Source organism: Prinia subflava, chromosome 10 (genome assembly GCF_021018805.1).
Source record: "Prinia subflava isolate CZ2003 ecotype Zambia chromosome 10, Cam_Psub_1.2, whole genome shotgun sequence".
NCBI classification, from domain to species: domain Eukaryota; kingdom Metazoa; phylum Chordata; class Aves; order Passeriformes; family Cisticolidae; genus Prinia; species Prinia subflava.
In genome coordinates, this window is record NC_086256.1 from 10737701 (window position 1) to 10760652 (window position 22952).

A 22952-nucleotide genomic window follows, 5' to 3' on the forward strand; every position below is an offset into this window, starting at 1 on the left:
TGTTTCACTTCACTGCATCAGTATTCCTTTAGCATAGATTTCTTTGTGCCTTTCTCTGAGAAATATAACATAAAGAGACTTGGGGAGTACAGCAATATGGCCAAAAAAGACAAAATGAGTCTCATTTCACTCCAAACTCCCACATGCAGGGAATGTATTAGAGAGATTCAGTGGGGAGATATATGAAGATGGCGACAATGGCAACACTAGAATAGATTTAGGGAGGAACTTCCCATCAGCTCATGAGCTTGCAATACAATAAAAAGGCCAAGAGCTAAAGAAACTGCCACGTGAGCAAAGGTACCACCTCTGGGACCCAGGTGTGAGCAGGCCCAGAGCATCAGTCTGGTGCTCTCAGTTACAAGACTCTCAAACCATCTGGAGAGGAGGGATGAGTGATGCCATTCAAGAACAAGGAAGGATAAAAATCTCTGTCAAGTCACAAGCACCAGACAGACTGGCTAAGGATTTGACAGCTATCTGTAAGTACAAGAAGGTTTTAAAACACCAAGAAAGGAGTGGAGGAGTATAATTAGCCATGGGCACGAAACTGTGAGAAAGAGACAAAGCAGAGGAAAATGTTGCATCACCTGTTTGTAAAGAAAACAAAAATGGGGTAGGAAGAAACAAAAAGAAAACCCAAAATATCCCATAATCTGGGGAAAAATTCCAAATCAACAAACTATTACAGGCAGATTGGTATGGAGTAATATATGTAACAACATGAACAACTCATGCAATCCCAACCTGACCTAAGGAAAGGAGCAGAGTCACTTTTAAGCAGAACACAAGCACAACTTGAATATTCCTGTCAGCTTTATTGGCTACATTTGGTTCTGAAGACATTACTTTCTGAAGGTGTCATTGCCTGCAGACAATACTAGATAAGAAAGAGGAATTTTTCCACCGGAACAAGGATTATGAAGGGCCCCGTTAAATAACTATGGAGATAAGTTAAAACATCCACTTAAAATATAGATCAGCCTTGAGCCTCGCAAGCCCAGCTATCACTCACAGTGAGCACTAAGCACAGATTGCTGTAGATCACCCTACCCAAGTGTAAAGGCTCCTAATGCCTGCTGTAAAGTCTCCTTAAAAGAAGTAAACTATTGAATATTGGTCTTTCAACAGAGGTCTCTTACATTTACAAAATAGGCCTAGCATTGCATCCAGATGCATGAATTACAGATCCAGGGCAGTAGAAAGTCCCACAGAAAATAAAACTAAATTCACCTATTCCTTAACTATCAGCAAACTCCACTAATGCAAAGAAACAGGCTCATGAATCAGACATTTCCACAAAGCAAAAATTTCTGTGTTTTTTCTACAAATTACTGTACACATGACAATATATTCCTAATAAAAATGCCTGTGCTATAACAGGCTTAAATGAATTCAGCACAACAGAAAACAGTGCAAGGACTAAAATCACTAGGTACTCTCCTCTAAACCCAATTCCAGGGCATTAAGCTCTGCACAGCCAGGGTGCAGACAAGTAGCTTTAAACTAAAGGGAGGGAGAGCTGAGAAACACTGTCCTTCTGGGCCTGCTGCTTACACCACAGCTGAGTGCCATTGACTGTACAGCCGTGGTCCTGTTATTCCTGCACCTGGCTCCAGCAGTGCCGAACACACTGGTTCTGCATCTCTGACAGATCCTGCAAGGCAGGGCACACCAAAGATCCACTGAGCACCAGAACTAATTTTAACCAAAATGGCAAGAACGCAAATGATTGACCAGATGAGAGATAATCTGTTCTTCCATCCCTTCAAGGATTTGCATGATGTCTAACGGCTTGAAGCCAAACTAAATCCTAAATCAATTCTAATTCAAAATTAAAATCAGTTTCCTCTTTGTAAGAATGCTTTTACTCTATCCACATATCTACCCAGCTTCCTTAGAGGCCTCGGTGTCAAAATTTTTCAGAGACCTCCCAGAATCTGATCAAGCCCTTTGTCTGGCTTGGGGATTTTGAGCAACTTCTAGAAATTTTCCTTTGCAGAATACATCCAAAAAGTTGGATCCTGTGAGAACATGATCTTCAGGTATTGTGTTATTTTTGCAGTAATTTTTGCTTCAACCAGAGTACAAGGTACATAAAGGACTTTTTTCAGGGGGTGGGGGGAAGTTGTTCTTTTTAAGAAAAAATACCTTACTTTTGCTGGAAGTTCAGTTATATTTTATGTAACATAGCATACTACTGGGGTCTGCTCACTTAACGCCTTTCAGATTAACAGCTTATTCTAAATCTGCTTTTGCCAAGACCTCAATTTCTGGAATTTGCTTAGCTTTTATATTTAGAAATACTGGGCACGTACTAGTACCAAGTCTTCTACCATATTTTCAGTGGTTAAAAACTGATGCAAAGTAGTAATTTCCCTCTTTGGCAGCACACTCCTCTTCCTTAACTGCCTTCCTTAACCTCCCATCATCCACCAAGACAAATTTTCACACAAGACAATGGCACTGATTTGCCTAAATTATTTATCTTCTTTGTATAGTCAGCAGTTCTTCAAAGTCCACCTTGGATCTTTCAGTTTTCCTTTTATACTCATTTTACTTTATACACTCTACTATTGATAAATGGGAGTTGGGATTCCAAATTTTCATCTCAAACAGCTTCTCAAGCCTGCCACCTACCTAGAGTTAATTACTCCCAGCTAACTGCCTGCTAATTTAACTGCTTTTCCCTGTTTGCTTTCTTATGTTCCTCTATTGATTTCAAACCACTTCAAGGAACTGACTGACTCCCACCTTGCACCCTCCCTTTTTCTTTTCTACTCTTACTTTTTCCCATTATAATATTAGGGATGCTTTGACTAACTTGTTCACACTTTCTTGTAAGTTGCCCTTTCTAAAGTTTACCATCATTCCCCACATTTTCACCTTCTTTGCCCCTCTGAGCTCAATGTTGTATTCATGCCCTACATTCACCACAGTCATGGCCATTCATGAAGATGTATGTGAGGAGCCCAAAAACACCTTCAACCTTGCTGATGCTGCAGCCTCTTGACAAAGACAGGGGTGATTAAATAATCCTGAGCAACTCCTTGTGTCTGCAGCTGTTTCAAGCCAGGCTCTGGAAAGAACACACACGCTGGTGACAAACCCCCCACCCGCTGTCTTGCAGCCACTGTCACACATAGAATGCAGAAAAAAAGGACTTACTGCTTTGATCCTGCTCACAGAGACAATAATCCTTTTCCAGAGGCCCACCAAGCACACACAAAGTGCCAAGTTCCCAAATATCTCTTAGCTGCCATCCTTTCTAGACATGGGCACCACCAGCTGAGGAGCAGCACGGCTCCATCAGACAGGATCCCAGGCACCCCTGTCAGGCAGCACTAACCCAGGCAGGAGAAGACAGCAGCAGGCTGCCACAGGGCTGGCTTCTTCCTAATGCTATCATTTAGCAGACAACTTATGCCCTACTGGAGGGTTTATGTATCCAATTAAACTTCCTGTAATTCTCATCTTGTGAAACTATGAACATTTTCAATGCTGGATTTTGGAATTATTCTCTCCCAAAGGGCTTTGAAGTTAATTATATCATAGTTGTTATTACTGTCTCAAGCACAGATACTGCTTGAACCCCATTATTGTGTGTGTTACTGAGGGCTAAAATAAGAATAGCTGCTGTTTCAGTGTGCTCTGGAGCTAGCCTTTCCTGCAAACTGCTTCTGTAACCTTTGCCCAAACATTATGTATGCTCGGTTTATATGCAGGTAGTTAACAGAGCCCAGTGGGGTAAACGGACTTATTACATTTATTAAACTGAATTCTCTCCATGCAGAACGCCCCCAGCATCCTGCAGTTCACTGGCTCTGGAGGCATTTTGGCATTTGGAAGACAGCACCCAGAAATTCCCTCCACAACTAATAAGCAAGAACTATGAAAGCACAAGTTTCATGCAATTGCCTTCTGTATGAAAAATGAAAACTGTTTCTGTAACCTCTAAAGAAACCAAGATGCAATCAAGCTTATTGTAATAAGATGTTAAATTTATGATTATTTCTTTTTATTTTTTTCCTTCTAGTAAGGCCTCCTAGCTTTGCTTCCCCAAAAGAAAACAGACTCTGAGGTAGCATATACAACATAGCACCTAAGCCATATTAAAGAGATGTAAATAAAAAAAAAGCCCTAGGTGTAATATAATGCTTATTGAAGATGAAGAAACTAAATGTCTGTAAATTACCAAATCCTGATTTAACGGTAGCAAGTCAGTTTTAACTCTTAGTACAAGAATTTCTATTCCTAAGTTTGTATTCCAAACTATTTCTCTCCTTCAGTAGCACCTCAAGCTAAAAATTAAATTCAGGTTTTTTGCATCACATTCTGTACAGTAAGACACACAAAACATATACACATCAGATTTTGGCTCACTCAGATCTGAGGCTGTTTGTTCGAAACTGTTTGATGGAAGAAAATCAATTAATATATTTTACAAGTCTTCTTTGTTTGTCAGATCAAAGCAGCAGTTTCCTAGTTACTTCCTGTCCAGAGGGACTGAGATAACAGCTGCATCAAGGCTGCAGCAAATCCCACACTTTCTGGACAGAGCAGCCATCTTCCATGTCACAAACCAAATGCCAGGACTTGTCAAACAGCCCAAAATCTGCTTCCACACTCACATTCTGCAAGTAAATTCTTATGTGGGGACCACACACAAGTGCTGAGCACTTGCAGGCAGCAGACAGGGAGGCTCCACACGGCTGTGGACCCGTGCTGCCCGACACCTTTTCGAGGATGCACAACCCTCTTCTGCTTCGGACTAGAAAGATGAGAAAAGGTGGCAAGGCTAACAATATTCTGCATGTGTTAATGAACCTGTAATGACTGCCCTGCCAACCTCAGAAAGAAATCCAAAACATAAAGCAAAGGTAAACATTACTACCTCTCAGGTAAGTTGGGTACATCGCCACCCCTACACAGCACTTGCTGCTCCTTTGCATCCTGCATGAACCTGAACCTCCCACGGACCCTCCTCATCCACCATAAAATCCACGCTAAATTTATCACAGATTATGTGTGACTTTGCCTTTTATATCCAACAATTTTCTGACTACTAGAAAAGGCATGCTTTGCTAACCAAGGGTATTCAGTGCATGGCAGTTATGTAGCTACTTCCACTGGCTTTGTTATTTCTGCACTGGAGAGGCAGCAGGAGAGATCAGTTCTCACATTCAGCACAGCACACACATGGCACAGATAGAGACATGTGGGACATTCTTCACCTCTTGGTGGTCCTCCATTACATCCTATGGCTCTAAACAAATTAAGTTTTGCAATTCAACCTCAAGTGAAGTATTCAAAGGAAAAAAGGGAAACAAATTTCACCTCCACAAGACAGTAGCTTGCTTTTGATTTTTATTATTTGGTCTTTAAAATCTCCTCTTCCTCAAACTTTGAGTTCATTTCCTATGTAACTCAGATCTTGTAACTTCTGTGCATGGTCTCTACCAGGAGAATGGTCCCATTCTAACAGCCTGAGTCAAGATAAATCTGAATTCTAATAAAAGATCAACCTGAAAAGTAAATAAACATTGTACTTCACAATAAACTGCCCTTTTCTAATGGAGACTTCTGCCAATAGCAGATGGAAAGACCTTTGAAAAATAAGACATCCCATATGCCATCTGCAGCAACCTCGAGCTTTCCTATTGAAATTATTCACTCTTTCCTTCCAGGCCTCCACCTTTACATGACCTTGAATAACACATAAAGCGGATAATACATAATGTGCAGCTTCTTGGGATACTATTCAGTAAAACCTAAGGAAAGAAAATTACTGCTAGCTGTTTTTTCAATCCACTCGTGCATTAGTGTGCCGAAACGCACACTTGGCGCTGCTGAAATCAGATTCAATGTACATTTCAGCGTACTTAGGAGGAAGCTATTTTAATTTGTTAGTTGCTAGAATGTAAAATCCTGAAAGGAAAAAAGCTTCCAGCAGAAAATCATAACAGATCTTAAAGGGGAAAGGTATCACCTAGCTTCACAAAAAAACAAAGGGAAGCGTAAGGCGGACCAGGTTAAGTAAAGCTCCAAGAAAAGGAACAGCCCCTTCTTCCTCCACATGGCTGATGTTGGCGTGGGGCTAACAACACAAAATGCAGCGCCTTGTTCATCAAAACCAAACAAATTAACAGCAGCACAGCACCTCCTCAGCTGCCAAGAAACAATGGCTCCGAAGTTCTTAGTGACATATGAGAAACATGCTCCAAGTTGTAAGCATTTACTTTTGGATATGCAATGCCACCAGATGTCCAAGCTTTTTCTTACCTGCAGACTAATGCATCAAAGTGGCTTTGATGACGTTCCCTCTGAAATCTTGTGTGCTCCAAGTCTGCAGCTCTGTGTCCATCACTTCTAGATGTGTCCCCAGCCCGTTAAAGTGGACCTGAGCCAGGAGCTGAGCAGAGAGGGTGGTTCTGCCCAACCAGCAAGAGCACACAACCCCCCATTCATGCCAGTCTATGTTTAGTCAGCCTACAGAAAAGCAGGACAAAGTCATCCAATGCCAGAGCTCATATCCCTGGCTGCGTGACCTCCAGGCAGTGCATGGATGCTGCATCACTCAAACCTGCTTTGGTTTTACCCTTGTGGGTTTTAATAATTATGCACATACACAGAGAGCTTGCAATCAGTGTACTCTGAATTAAATTTTAACCAATAAATGAAGTATTAAAAGCCACAAAATTTTTTATAACATTTTAATTGTGTATTACAGAACTCATCTGGTAACACCTAATTATAATTCTAAATGAGCAGCAATTAACAAGCTATTTTACGGTGCCTAAGTCCAAAATAAACAAGGTCAGGACAGTCCTGCAGAAGGAGCTGCTAGTATGCACACTGCAGGAGGCTAGCCTATGCTTGGAATGTACTCATTCTCCAATTTCTGCATCAAAGAATTAAATTTTAGAAAGTGTAGGGAGCATCACCCATCATGTACAGGATTTCCTGTATCACTGGATCCTTATCAAGAAATGGGCAGCTCTACTCTTTGCATATCACCCACAACACCAGCATTATGTTCACGTGAAGTGACACACGCCTACACTGTGTCACTGATGGGGAAGGTGGGGGCAGGTCCAGTAGAATCAAGTGTTCTCATCCACTTCATGTAGCAAAAACCCCAGAATGGGATGGGTTGAGGATAGGGCAATGAAGAAGTGTCTCTTCTTCACAGAGATGTTGTAACACTCCCTGTAGTAAAGACAGCCCACCTACTGCTTGAAAAAATTAGTTAATCATTCAGAATCATCCAACACTTCCGAGCAGGGGAAAGGTAGATACTGTAGACAGAGCCACAGATTTCACAGTAGAAATTCTAGGACATTTCCTACTGACCTGGATGCTCTCCCAGAAACTTCTTGGAAGACTCTTGCTTCTCTACTCCATGGCTAGTAAGCCAAGTCTTTCTACCTGGTAAGCACCCAATAAGTGATCCAGAAATAGTTACAGCAGGGAAGTACCCCACTAGCAGCATTTTTGGGGCCGACCAGCAAAGGGTTCAAAGCCCAGAGGCTTTATTTCAAGAGTGTATTGCCCTTTACTGACAGACTGGGTTTAATTTTATTTTTGTGTTTTATTCTTTAAAAAGAAACATTCTTTGAGAGTTGAAGTGTGAGGAAAAAACCTCAGCCTAAATTATACGCAATGTACAAGGTAATTTTATCTTTTCAGAGGTTCGACAAGGTTTCTGAAAAGAGCTTTGAGACAGACTCATGCATCTGTCTTTTGGTTTTTCCTTTACCATATTTTCCAGGTCTTCTAAAGAAAATTAATCTCAAACCTCTTCCACAAAGAACAGGGGCCGTTCCTGACTCTAGAGGAGGAGACAAGAGAACAGGAACTCGCCTGATGTAGCTGGTATCCACTCTGTCTGTAGGAGCTATGCATTAGATATTCTCAACTAACATTAAAGACATAGAAACATTTGGAAAAGTATTAATGATCAGCTTTTTAAGCAAAAGAACAAAGTACCCAAGGCACTGTCAGGGCTAGATCTGCAATCCAACTCTAGGAGATGGTGGCAACAGAAAATGTGCTTTATGTATGCAGGTGGTTTATGAGAAATAATTTGTGTACAACCCTTTTAAAAAGAATACATGAAGGAATTGAATAGCTATCCCTCATGAAGCAGTGCTGTTCAGAATAAAGCTTATTCTGTTCTCCAAGCTCACAGACAACATAATTCCTGACGGATTAACCTTCTGGGTCACACTGAGGACACCAGCAGTATAAGTCTGCTTAAGGTGCTGCAGATTCCCCATCCCTCTGGTGCGCTTCTGTCCTACCCACAGAAGCACTAAAGCCTCACACCAGATGGGTCATGGTGGTGTAAATCTCTGTGAGAAAAACTGCCCAAATGAGTGTGCCTGAGACCTGCTATCTCCTAAGGAAGCCAGGCTGATCTGTTGTCTGATAGCATTACTAAAAATACAAAATAAAAGTGTCTCTCCCTTGACAGTGTTCATTAAAATCCAATTAAGACTCAGAGCTACCTGAACCAAAGTGACCATCCCAGGCAAATGAGACCCCTTCTGAGCAAAGGCAAGGTGCGTGCTCCCAGGGAGTGCTCTGATGAGTGCTCTGAAATAAACAGTCAGAGCTTCACACATGCAAGCATCCCTCCCTACCTTTCCTTGTCAGCAAACATGGAAAACCCTTGGCCTTTGCTTATATGACAAAGCTTTTGGATATATTGCGGTGTTCATCACTTAAAATTCACCACTGACTGCCAGATGTTCAACCACTGCCACGTGCCTGTCCTGACAACCTTCTCCAGGGAGGGATCCACAGCAGGACTGTGCCCCAAGTCCTGTTTGGTGTTGAGCTACAAGATCAATCCTGACTCTGTACCACGGCTGGGAAGAGGGCATCCTTCCAAGGGCCTGGCAAACTCCACCACACAACCTGCAAGTGCCCGCCCCGCAGCCTCCTCCAGAGCATTCACTGCCCAGCAGCACCAGCACTACAAGTGGAGCCAGCAGGAGTTCATTTTTCAGCTGTGCAAACAGGAAAGGGAAAGCTGATCAAATCACTGCCTGAAGGGAGGATGCACAGGAAGGCAGGTGAAACTACAGGCACAGCAGACCCAGAGGCAGCAGCCATTGTTAAGACCAAGATTCAATATCTACCGACAGTCCTTTCCATGAACCACGCAAAGCTGATTATATTTTTCCAACAGATCAACTAACCCTGGAAAGCCCACCATCCCCAAAACCTTTTCCATCAACTGTCCAAAAGAGTTGCTTGCAAATTACTGGAGGCACAAAAGCTGCAGACACTTGGCTCTTTATCTTCGAAAGCATGCCACTTGAATTTATCACACTACATGCAAGCCAAACTTTATTTAGCTGAACGAGAATCCTATAAGCCCCCTTTTCCTCACCAGAGAGTGAGAACAAGCAGAACAGTTAGTGCCTTCTTGCTTTACTGAATTCATTATATTAAACCAAAAGCAATGTCATCTTAACTTGAAAGGACTTTTAAAAGAGCTTGAAGCAATTCTGCTGCTGTGGCATTTTTATATTTTGGATTAACTACAAGCCCTCTTAACCCCTCCAAGTTTTTAACAGCACGTACTCATATCCTCCCAAGCTTCCAGAGCAGCCAGCAATCTCTGAGCTGTTAGCAAACTGAGAGTTAAAGCATACATCATGTACAACTACTGTAATTTGACTCCTCTACAAGTTAAAGAACTCCAAGTTTTAGGTATTTTTGTCCACAAGAAAGGACCTGCAGAATCTGGTAAATTATCTCAGACATTCCTCATGTCTCATGTGCAATTTCCCTGATTAATAACCCAGGCTCACAGGGGCAATGAAAAGGTCAAAATCCTACTACAGGCGACAGTGCTAAAATATTATTAAATGTTACCTTTAAAACATTTCCAATTAGCATTAATATAGAAAGATTTCTATCAAGAGATGTTCTGTAAATTCCTGATTATCATCACTGACTTTTTAAACTCTTTTTCAAACAGGATTTTTTTGACTTGGTATTTTTTTGCCGACAGAGTGTATCAGAAGCTACAGAAAACACCTTAGAAGCAACTTTCTTGAAATGAAATATTAAAAAAAACACCCTGCTACCAATAACTGGTTCTGTTTGATGTAGTTTGTCATTTTTCTGGACAGCTGAAAGCCTTAGGCAAATGTGCAGGGAAAAACAGTGAACCATCTCATCCATCTTTTGTTTATTAAACCCTGAGTTTATTCAAGTGGCTTTGAATCCTGAATGACACAAAGTCTTCTGAACCATTCCACACTCAGCAATTGAATCTAGGGGGCAGAGAGAATGCAAAATGTCCTTTACATTTATTAACTTCTGGAGAAAGCACCAGATAACAAACCCTTTCATCTCAGCTCACACAGCTGAAGTAGAGTGAGAAATAACAATGGCCCCAACCAGATCAGCTCCAGCCTGGTGCTCCCAGAAAATCCTTGTCAGGTGCTTGATACAACCCCTGCTAAGAGCACCTCACTCCTGGGCTCTCTTACCCTGCCTGTGGGGGAAACCATTTACAAAACAACTGAAGAACCATTAATAAACACTTTCAAGCTTTTTTCTGACTCTGCTGTGTTTTCAGAGCAACGGCTGCATCTCAGGGATAGCCGTACGTGTGCTGGAGATGAAAGGTTGCCAAGCAGTGCCAAGTCATCTCAGACTAATAGTATCTAGGGGAGATGGAGATGGATGGAGTCACAAGATCAACTGCAAACACTCCCAGTTCAACACTAGTTTGAAAAGGGCTGTCTTTATTCTGTCCATTCATAAAAACATGGGGAAAAGAAAAGGCATTTTTATATACAAAATTGTATTACAAGAGTGCCCTAGAGGCCACTGTATCATTCATTTTCATACTAAATTCAATAAAAACACACCGTTCTAATTTAGATTAAACAGGTGCAGTACCAAGGGGTCTCGCAACAGCATTCAAGACCTTGTTGAGAGCATGGCCTGCCCTAATCGAGGCAACCAGCCTAATCAGGAAGGCAACATGGGCAATTTGACTGCAGTAGGTCTAACCCCAGAGGTCCCATACATCACTGCCTATATCTGCATCTCCCCTCCCTTTGCTCTCTTTCCTCATGCATTTCCTAATGCTTCAGTGTATAGCAAGACAGTTGAGAGGATGCAATTTGTAATCTCAATTAGGCACAACATGAGGTAGCCAAGTTGATTAAGAAAGAAGGGGCCTAAATTAGCTTACTGCCCCTTTACAAGAATTAATTTCTATTCCAGCAGTGCCTACGGCGGTGTGTCCAGTCCAAACACGTAACAAAGTAAACAGATGCACTCAAGAGAGACTGACATTTTTCATGTGGCATGGCAGGGGAGATGTGTGCCTGTGAGGGTGCATGCACTTCAGCCTACCTGATCCATTAGAGCTTGCTCAATGACAAGGAAAGAACAGCCTTTCCTTCCCTTAAGTAAGACACTTATCTATTACAACCCTACAAGCTAGGGTAATTAATCAAAAGTCTATCATACCATATAAAATGAAAATGGCTCAAAGATGTGCCTGTTCACATCAATTAATTATTAAAGGAGCATTAGCTAAAGCTTTTCACCTGCCATTTAAAAGTTCAGGCTAACATGACATGACATGCATACAACCACTGTGGCACAGTGGACACCTCCACTCACCCACCCAGCTGTCCCAGTTGTGCCTGGACCTGCTCCATTTCTGCAGACTGGTTCCAGTAACACCCCAAGAGCAACCAGAGCCTGCCTGCTAGGGATGCTCAGTATGTACAGCTGGGAAGGAGTCAGCAGGTAGCCCCTCCAAATGGCAATCACAACAAGCATTTGCACATGTTTGCCTGACATTTCCTCTTCTGTTTCAAAATAAAGTCCTCAAGCAACAAGGCAAGGGCTTGGTAAAGGTAGCGCAAGCATTCCTAGGAACCACCAACCGTGTTGTTTTCAGCTGTGTTCACACTGCTGTAATCAATGGAAGCACTTAGCAGTGATGAGCACATACCAGCACGAAAAAACACCCCATCCTTTATGCCATGGTTGTTATCTTCTTCCAGACCAACCAATGAATCAAGATCACTGACTGCACTAGGAGGAGAAGCACTGGGAGGGCTGGTGCTTAATTAAGCTGAAGTAAATACACGCTGGCTTGGGAGCAGACTAGAATCACCTCCGCAGCAAATAAACCAAGAGCAGACAAGAGCATAGCAGCATCAGACCTGCTCATATTTCTACCACTTAGGACCTAAGCTTTATTGTAATTGCACAAATTGAAGAATGATTGTCAGTTCTGTGGACATTAACTGCCCTGCTGATGTAACCAAAACAGATTTGCATTATTCAGAACGATTACATAAGGCCATAGCTGTGAAACTAGAATGAATCAAAACAGAAATATACATTAAAAACACAAAGCATCACCCCATAAACGAGGGGAATGGCAAAACAGCCCAAGTAATAATTTAAAAGCCACACTCTAATATCATGCTTTCTAAAACTGGAGATGCAGGCATCTTTTTCATGCAACACCATAAATCCACTACAGTGGTGCTCTTACCCTTTACAATCTCTAAAACTAACTTTTATGGATATAAATACTAATAAAATTCACTCCACCTATGTTTTGCACCAGGCTGCTATGTAAGAGTTCATATCCAATTTTATGATAAATTTGTATTTCTGTTGAGAAGTGTTATGCACTACCCATGATCAGCAGAAATACTGGGTCAAGTTGGACATCAGCTTGCATGAGCTGTGGGAAGTGATTGGTAAGTGCAACTCTGACAGACCACAGCTGCCTGTGCTGAAACAATTTTACAGTACACTCCCCAATAAACTACCAAACAGGCACCGGCACTCCTGGTGTTGTTAGGAAATTAAACAGTAAGCTACAACTTGAAACATTTTTGCCTCACCTCCCATTTCTCACAGATGCTCCTCTTCACAGCTTATCTCCAAGCAGAATGGTGAGAAAAGAGGGGACCCCAGACTGGCTGCCAGCCAGCCTTTTCAGGCTTCATTTTTAATACCATTACCTATGAATACATTACATTTACTTGGCCTCCAGTCACCTCATTAACCCTGGCAGCAAAGCAAGTAACAAATACAGCTAACAATATCTACTTGGTACGGAAGCCTCACATTTTTCCTTAGAAGAGGTAAATCTCGGGAGGTAAGTTTGTAGCTGTTAACCAGCTATTTCCCTCTCCCCACAGAGGAAGAAATTGTGTTTTTCTTTGACAGCAGCAATATATGGTAGTACTGTCATTACAGCTGTTTTAGAACAGCTTTAAACTCCACTTGTGTTTCACAACTACCTGCCAGAGCTCTTGTTCAAAACTTCTGTTTCTCGATATATTGTTTCAAGGGAAGTTTTTTGATCCAACTGTCCAAGTCATCAAGTATACAAAAGAATATGCATACTTAAAGGTAGAGGATACAAACCCACTCACTGTACTCAAAACACAACCCACAAGCTCCTTCCCTGGGGCCTCCCTAGACTGGATGACCAGATTTTGTCCATGCTATGGGACAGCAGCACAAAGCTCTAAAATCTCAGAAAAGGTTCCCTAAAAGCAGGGATGAGCCAGTGCATGAGATCACTAGGCTTCCCCTGCACTGAGACTGCAGCCTCAGTTGCTGTGAATCCCCAGATTTTACTTAACCAGCACATCTCACTTCTTCTTGACTCAAATAGAGATCTTCTAAGAGTTTCTTCCTATAGGACTTGTAAATATGATGTGCATGCATGCATATTTGCAGATCATCTGTGTGTATTTTACCTCTATATACACATATTTCTATAAAAACGACACCATGCATTGTATTTTATGGTGAATGCATTGTAATTTTCTTCTGAAAATCTCCAACACTGCTGTTGTGCTTTGCTTTTCCATCTGATACAGTGGAGCAGAGAGCTTGTTTTCACAGAAGCCAGGCAGATCCAGAGCTCCAACCCTGCTTTCAAGTGCAAGGACTCTCACAGCCTCGTCAAGTGCCTTCATCTCTGCACCTCGCACTCCCGTACTATAAAGTGATAACACACTGCCTCCCTGACACTGTTTAGTGATAACAAATTCTTAAAACCAGAGAAATAAACAAACAAACAACATCTACTATGGAACTCTGAAGAGCAAATACTGGTATCTTGAAAACACAGATGCTTACTCTAGTTACCAGGCTTCTATAAAAATAAAATTACCCTGCAAACATTTTCTGCACTGATTTTAATCTCAGAATTCCTCTAAACCTTTAGTTTTAAGTGCAACAATTTATACCACCACTTTAGTGAGAAAGGCTGCAAGCCATTTGAATTCTAGTTTTTCTACCTTAAGAAAAGCCTAAAAATACACAGTTTCTCTCTTATAATCCTGTAGCAACAAGGTTTTTCTCTAGCAGAACAATGAGATACGAAATCAAAATAGTCATCTATCCACTGATAGTAGATAAACACTGTATTTATTAGCACTTTCACATACTGATTTTAGACTAACCTCTTTCTCACAACAGTAACAGCATAAATGACCATTTCAAGAGCACTGTCATCCAAATGTCACAAAACAAAAGAGAACAAACGATACATCTACTTCCCGTGTCTCCTCTGGCATTTAGAAGCTGGCACGTGAGGAGAATAATCCAGCTCCTGTGCCTCATCTCACCCTTCAATGCCAAGGTAGGCTCCAGGACGGAGTGAGCATCGGAGCTGCACCAGGACATCCTGCCAGTACTCCCCATATCTGCAGCAGTTCCTCCATTTTGCAGAGGAGGGTCCACTCAGCACTCATCTTCCTAATTATACACCAACAATTAGCTGGAATCTCGTTGGACTGTGCATGTCACCTGTTAACAGGGCCCCGTGAAAAAGGGCTAAAACTGGATGTGGCAGATGGAGCTATATATCCTGTCCATCTCTGGAGAGCAGATTTGTAATGCAAAACACTGAATTCAAGATGAGACCCACGGATACATGGAAGTAATCAGAACCAAACTGATTAAACAAGACCCAGGTCTCAGCACAGCAGACAGAATTCTAAACAGAAACAAAGATACCTCAGAGAGGGAAACAATCCATGCACCGAGTCACACACCAGCCCAGCCTTCCCTGAACCATGTGGCTCCCTCTTCAGAAAAATCAGACCCTTCTCCTAAAAACTCACCAAGGCCAGAAACATCCACATCCCAGTCATTCCATTTCAGGTCCACACAAAGGAAAACCTTGCACTCTCAAGCTGCCTGTTTTGTAATGGGGAAGCCCAGGGCAGTGCCGTGGTCCACATGGCCAAAGACAACCATGATAGTTGCACAGCCCTCCAGTACAGATTTACAGTTCAGATCTACAATGCAGACTAGTCTGGACTACTAGCCCTCTTACAACTTTGGGCACATGACATTTCATGCAACTACCACTATCCTGAACCCAAATCCTGTTTGACTTGAGAAAATCTGGGCTTGATGTCTTAAAAGAGCAACAACTGATTTTCTTTTTTTTTTTTTTTTTTTTTTTTTTTTTTTTTTTTTTTTTTTAAATCTTGTCTTGTTTGGGCTCCTTCAAGTGCTGTTTTAAGACTCCCAGTATGGGATGGGAGGAATCCGGACTGATGCCCAGCACAGACATCACAACATGGAAGGGATGCACTACTCTCTATCTGCCCTGTCACAAGACCTCAAGAGATGTGCTTTGATTCCAGCCCAAGTGCTGCTGGCTCCCAATCCAGTCACACCTTCTCGCTCTGCTTTTCATGCAGTATTGAAGAGAGTTTTTAAATCCTTGCATTGAAAACTGTGTTTTCAATTATCAACACTGATCTGGCTTCACAGACCTCCCACTTGTTTTGCTTCATGGGCTAATGGAAGAGAAGAATTAAACAGACCTCTGAGCTCCTGCAGCCACTCTCTTACAAATACTCCACTGACACACACACATTTCTCAGCAACACCCTTGCTAAAAAAACCATCAGGGAAAGTGTAATTTAGACTTTTAACACTTTCTCCAATGAAGCACAAAAAAACCAACCACCCTTAAAGCTGGTTTTGTTTTGCTTTCTCTCAGGAAAATGCTTACTTGCTTGGACAGCTGCACACAACCTCATACACTATTCTGCTGTCTTACACCTCCCTGCTAAGTGGATGATGTCACACAGCCTCACAAGAATAAACATATTCTGACATGCACCAAAAAATGAACCAACTAAGCTGTAAGCAAAGACTGTTTACGTAATGCTTTGTAGACACCTTTACACTGCCTGAGCCTCACAGCCAGTTTTGTTTTAAGCTTGTTTTTAACCCAAGGTTTAGAGAGAAGAAAAAAAAACTTTGAAATGCCAGCACAGTACTTGCCCACTGACTTAGCAAAGCACGTACTGCCAAACTGCTGCACAGCTTGAATGCCTCAGTGACCAAGCACTTTTGGAAAATTCTTGTTATATGCACACATACACACACAAAAGAGCAATCTAATCATAAAAATATTCAGACACATTATTCACAGACACTCATATGGCCTCTAGAAGTACACTTCTTGATCTGCGTGAACTGACTTCAGATATAAAAAGATTCTGTGCCTCCACTTCTCCTCTCCTCTCCTCCCCTGCAAATCTCTTCAGGTTTTGGGGGTTTCATTTTTTATTTATTGCCTTTCTCTTGGCTTCACAGAAAGTTTGTTATTCCACCAGATTTTATCCCTTTCTGTTTGGCAAATGTTGATTCTCCCCCATCCTCCTACGTGTCTTACATGAAACTGCTTCAGCCTCTTTTGTGCGAGAAAAATAATTTTTTTAAAAAATTGTGTACCTTTATCTTACCCCAAAATCTGCTGGTTCAACAACATCAGCACTGCCTGGCCATTAGAGTTCAGTGTCTAAGTGAACCAAAGAAACTGCAGCCTGCTGTCCCTTGCAAGCCAAGGTGCAGCAGAGCCCACTGGCTGTCCACAGGCTGGGAGCGATGGCCTTGTCCCCCTCGTGCCCTCCCGAGGCACATCACTGCTCCCACACCACGTACAGAACTTGAAACTGATGCCCCTACAAGCTCTTGGCTGATTGTAGGGACATATAACAACACAGCCTTAAAACAGCTAACGGGCTCCCCCCGCATCTAATGAAAATGAAGGAAAAGCAACAATAATTCTACTCAGGACCTGCAAACACTAATGCCTAATCTTTCTCTCAGGAGGACGGAGCAGTAGCATGAAGAAGAGAAGACAGGCATTGGCGGTGATACCTTTACTCCACAGGTTTCTCCCAAGTAAAGCATCATGCCTTCGTGCCAGGCACTACCTCAACACTACAACCCCAAACAAGACAAGATTAAAAAAAAAAAAAAAAAAAAAAAAAAAAATTGTTGCTCTTTTAAGATATTCCTTAACAATGAACACACTGCTCCACTTCTGCATTCCAGAGCTCTGCTCCTATAAACAAGAATTAGGACCAGTACTGTGCAATGCCAAGTTCAGATCTTTGGATGGGAGATAAAAAGCAAAGGAGGATTACAGAGTACAGTATATCTCTCATATAAACAACTTAAAAATCATCATTTAATGATAAATCTCATCATCAGGAGCATCAAGCACAGTGTGACTGTGCCAAGGGAGTGGGGACCTGATGAAGGTAAGATATCTTCTCTTTGTTGAAATTTTTAATAAAAATGTAGCTATGAGACTGAGTTTATTTTTGCTAGGAAATCTGCAGAATAAAATCATTGCTATTATTATATCCAGATGCTTTACACATGTATGAGTCTAGTCATTCGAGATTCTGCATAGATCTGCTCTCAAAGTTAAAAAAATGTCCCTACTTCCTCAAGAGAGGGCAAAATCAGGCAGCTTCCAGTTAATATGGATAAATATGATTTCAGCTTTATTCATCACTCCAATTTCAATAATGAAATGAAAATTATTCCTCAAGCTAAAAGTTTAAAAATCTAACTACCTCCCATTATTTTCTAGTCCTCTAGAAGTTGATGTCCTCCAAGAGTTTTAATGGACAACAAAAGACTCTTCACTGCCCATCTCAAAACGCTAAGGCACTATTCCTATAATGACCAGTTGTCTCCTTGGATAACACTGACAGCAAGATGCAAATGCAACTACCAGTGCATGCAGTTCCTGGAAAAAATACCTTCGAGATCTCTTCAAGTTGAAAATTTTATCAATCACAAGCCTTCACTTGTCAGTATATCAACCTGTTTTGAGGTTACATCTTTTATACTTCAGATATTTTGAAAAAAAATCTAGAGTTCATCCAAAAAAAAAGCTTTAAGCGATAGTATCACTGGCAAATCACTGCAAACATTACTGAAAGTCAACTGCCCAATATCTACAAAGGATGGGGGAAAAAAAAAAAAATTTTTTTTTGAGACTTGACTACATGGTGCTAAAACTCTTCAGTAAGATAGGTTAGTACTGCATTGATACCTTGAGAGTGCAAACAAGTGCTTTCAGACAGTTTAACTTTTACTTCAGTGCTTTCAAAACCCATGGCAGGTTCTTCTAAGAGAAGCAGAGAGGACTCTTGGACATCAACAGGGCTCACTGCTACCAGGGCACACAGTCCCCAAGTTTTCACAACAGTCTCTAGTGTAACAGCATATTCATCTCTTGTAATCAAGGCAATAATTTGCTGAACACATCTTTCAGCAACACTGAGGGCTTAAGCAGTGACAGGGCCCGAGTCCAGTCAGCTCCCCAGCTGCACCAATAGTTTTGTGCCATGGACTGGATCAGGGAACCAGTGCAAGGTAAAAATAAATAAGAGGGAGAAAAAGAACACAATTCTCTTTGACCTGAAGCATTATTATTATCCTGATTTATTATCCTGCTGCTAGTGACAAAACAGGTTTAGAGTAAGCAGGAGGAGATAGGCAGAGACTGGTGAAGCACAGATCATCTCTGCAAGAAAGGTTCTATCTACCACAGCAGCCCAATTACTGCACGCTGTAAAACCGCTAAAAAAAATATTTCAAGGCAGTGTTTTGATTGATTTTCTTTTGCAAAACAAACTTCCACCTAGGGTCTATGGTTACATTTCAATAACATCAGAAAAAAAATAATTTAAAAGCTCATGTTGTTTTGCAGAAAACAACCTTTAAGGAAAACCCCAGCACTCTTTCATAGTCAGAACAATGCTCAACACTGCTAGGAGGTTAAAGCCTTGGCCAGCTTTTCAGAGGGAGAATCTTCTGGTAAATGTTGAGTTTCAGCAAATCACTTTATTTCTCTTTCAGACCAGAGTCATTGCCACATGCTTCCTTACCTTTTATGAGAAACTTAATAGAGACTGCAGTTTTCAGAATTTACAGCTCACCTGGACCAAGTTCTTTTAAGCAGCACATATGATAAAGATCTATTAACAAGGATAGCCCCTCTTTGAAAAGATACCTTTGAGGATTTGTCTCCTTTCTTAATCACACCAAAAGCTGTGTCTGTGCCCTGTCCCTTGACCTGGGAGTCACAACTGATGGCAGTGCAGAGGCAAGACAGAACCTGTAGTTCTCTAACAACTGGAGAAAACCATGGAGAACAACCCACAGGGAGTGGATTATATTCTCAAAAGTTCTTAAAACATTTTCCCATTTACTCTGGGAAGTGGTTCAGAGCGAACTGCTCATCAGAAAACTCTGACAAGAACAACATGAGGTAGCACACGATTCACATCTGATCCTTAGATGTTGCATTCTAGACAAGTGTTCAAGGCAACAAGGCTGCACCCTACCAAAATGCTCATTTTTATATAGCTTTAATAGAATGTTAAGTCATGATAGTTAATGCTCCTATCCCATTCTCAGAGCCTAGCAATTGCTGGTCAACATGAAGAAAAAAAAAAAAAAGGTATTTTTTTAAACTAAATAACCCGGAGAATATTTTATTTCTCTCTTCTTTTACCAAATGATTAAATAGAGAGATCAGAGGCTCAGATTTCAGCAACAGATGCTTTATTTTAAAGTCTTAATTCTTCCTGGCAAAACTCTGGTATTTCACAAGATTGCCTTATTGATCAAAACAAGAGCATGTATCCCAGGTAATTTTGCTTTGAAATAATGAGATTGTAATCTGACTTGCAACATAGCTGTTACTCCTGTATCACCAACGAGCACAGTCTTATTATCAGCTTCTGAAAGCCTTTGCACAATCTGGTTCTTCAGCACTGTGTGGTTTGCACGCACAGCGGCACCAAAGTGTCTCCTCTTAAAATGCCATTCCCAGTTCTAAACGGTTGAAATGTATTTAAAAACTATACAAGGAAAAGAAAACGAGCTGCACTGCACAGGTTTCTTGCACTCCACAACTGACTTCATAATTTCCATAAACCCCAGTGAGAAGTCACCAGTTTTTCAATCTGTACTCTTCCACACAGCAGATTTTGGGAAAATGCTTTGGAAAGGCTGATTTACTAATTCTGCCCTAGCTACCACTTCAGTAGCAGATGTCATCTGGCCCAAGAGAATCATCTCATTTAGAAGAGCAAAATGCAGCTACAAAGCTAGTTTAAATTTAGATCCACCACCAAGGAAGGAACATTTATGAGGACATGGTTTACGTTACCAGTATGCAACACAAATATCTCATCTACACCAACATGAGTTGTACTAGGTGTAGAATAAAATACTGAATTATGGATATACACAGAGCCTACCATATCTTGTATGATTGCTAGAAACTCCATTAAGGTCATAAATACAGAGACAGCTGACAAGAAGCTCAACAGAAGGATAGATGTTCTCCCAGTAGGAGAAACTGCTCTTAACAACTACCTGTGGGATTATGAAAATAGGCTACTTAAGTATCTGCTGCTATTAGTGATACTATTCTGCCTGCCAGATCTGCGAGAGTTTTCATTATAAATGCATGCTTGGAATGCTTCGTCTTTTATCGAGGAAATATAAACTGCAGTCTTTGGGGAGAACAAACAAAGCATCTCCCCAGCACGGACAGCAGACACACTCACAAGCCCAGGAAGAGCATCTGTGGTGTCACTGTGTTACAGAGGACACAGTCACTAAATCATTACGGTTGTCACTTGTGAGTACAAGTGGCCTGGACAGGGGTGTCTGAACACAAAGATATCTCCAATCCAGGGACTTCATCAACCACACAAAGAAAAGGAGATTAAACATCCAGGGAAATAGTGAAGGAATCCTGAAACACCACTGCTGAAAAATATTCAAAGAAAGAAAATTCTGCCTAACCATCATGTGTGAGTCTTTTCCCTAAAATTACACATTTTTCTTGTATTTGTACATTACTTTCATCTTTTTTTTCTCCTTTACTTGTGAAGGAGCTACTATATTCAAATATTTACAGAACTTATCATTTTTATCACTCTTTCACCCCTGCCATGTCACTTTCATAAAACTCCCTCTTGATTCCAAAAATACTTATACAACCCGGTTGGGTTCACATGAAGACTCTGAGGACCATCAATAAGATAAAGGAGCACAAGATGCATCCACTACACCAAAATTACAGACTGCATCTTAGGTTTCTAGAAAACAAAGGTTTGAGTGATTAACACGTAATGATTTCTAAAATTAAATAATTGCAGAGAAACAGTGCTGCTTAAAGAAACTGAGAATTCCATGCTAACAAAAATTAGAGGTAATTATAATGTGTATGTAAAGGGCACAGCATTCTGAGTGTTAAATCACCTTTAATTATGTTTTCTGGATTTGTAACGCTGACATTTGAATTCCTAACACTGCACTGATACCCCACGTTAAATCAAACATGCCAACAGCTCTATTCTGAATCACCTTGAAGGCTTGCAAAACAGAGCTGTGTTTGAACACATTTATCTTTTTCCTTACGCTCTTTCAGCTATTGAGTGAGACTACAATGTATACTTCTGGAGTCATAATTGGTCACCAAAGCAACAGCTTGGATGCCAAAAAGCAGGATTTCAACTCGACTGCACAGGGTGGTGGAAAGAGAAAGGTGATCACAATACCTCCATTGTAGCCTTGATCCTGTGACTCAAACCCCCGGTGAACTACAAGTCGTTCATGCACTGAATCCAAAATGAGTAACTGAGAAAGCAACTGAAAACAAGACTTTGTTTTCTTCTAACTTCTGTTCCTTGTACTAATGGCCTTTGAAGGGTTTGGGCATTAATCCTGGATTGCAACAAGAGATGAGAAAATTCCCTGGCTAGATTTTCTTCCAAATGGGAAAAAAAAGTTTCAAAAAAAAGTATTTCCTCTTTAATAAATTCTCTGGAAGTTGTCCATTTTCTATTTATTACCAACCATTAGAAATGGAGGTCTGCACCACAGTTAGTGTACAGTACTGACAGTAGATCTGGAGCTCTTTCAGCACAAGTGAAACCAGACATTTACACACCAGAGGCCTTTTCTCATGTTGTCAGCAAACTGTGGCTATATGGATAGTGAAAAAATACCCACTTCTCATAATGTTATTGCTTAACCTCTTATAAAGAGCTTAGGTTTCTTTCCAGCTCATATTCTGCTACAAGAGGACTGAGATGGGATTTTTTTTTCAAGTCTTTTCCCCTTTTTTAGTGATTCCCTTCTCCTCCCATATGCTAAGGCAGCTGTTTACCAAGTTTCACAATCCAGCTAAAAGAGGCTAAATTAAGAAATTTCCTTTGCTTGCCTCCTCTGTTTTAAAGGTGTTACACTACTCCTTTTGCAGTTTGTGGTTCAAGAATTGCAGCTGTTAGAAAAAAAAATATTTATGCACATACACACATTATTGAAAATATTTACCTTAATTCAGTTGTGACACAGAGCCCTGTCCAGCTAAACTCCTGGTCATCATGGCTCAATGTTGCATAGCTGGAAAGCCCAGGGCTGAGGATGGGGAATGTTTCACCAGCACATTTCCTGTGTGCCCACCCTGCCAAAGCACCAGCACACCTGGACCACCCCAGGGCCTGAGCAGCAGTGAATGTCCTTCCCCATCAAGCCCATCCATGTGCTCTGCTGCTGCTGTTAGGGAGTAAGGAAGG

General features: G+C 41.2%; 1 protein-coding gene and 1 long non-coding RNA gene across 5 annotated transcripts in view; one reads left to right on the forward strand and one right to left on the reverse strand.

The window, feature by feature from the left end:
• Positions 1-22952, reverse strand: part of PTPRF (protein tyrosine phosphatase receptor type F) — a 376154-nt gene that overhangs the window by 250565 nt on the left and 102637 nt on the right. The gene's annotated exons all lie outside the window — the stretch shown is intronic.
• On the forward strand, positions 12446-22176 carry LOC134555570 (uncharacterized). The gene is made up of 3 exons (XR_010081451.1): positions 12446-17597; positions 17936-21182; positions 21803-22176. It is a non-coding gene; the product is annotated as an uncharacterized LOC134555570 (long non-coding RNA).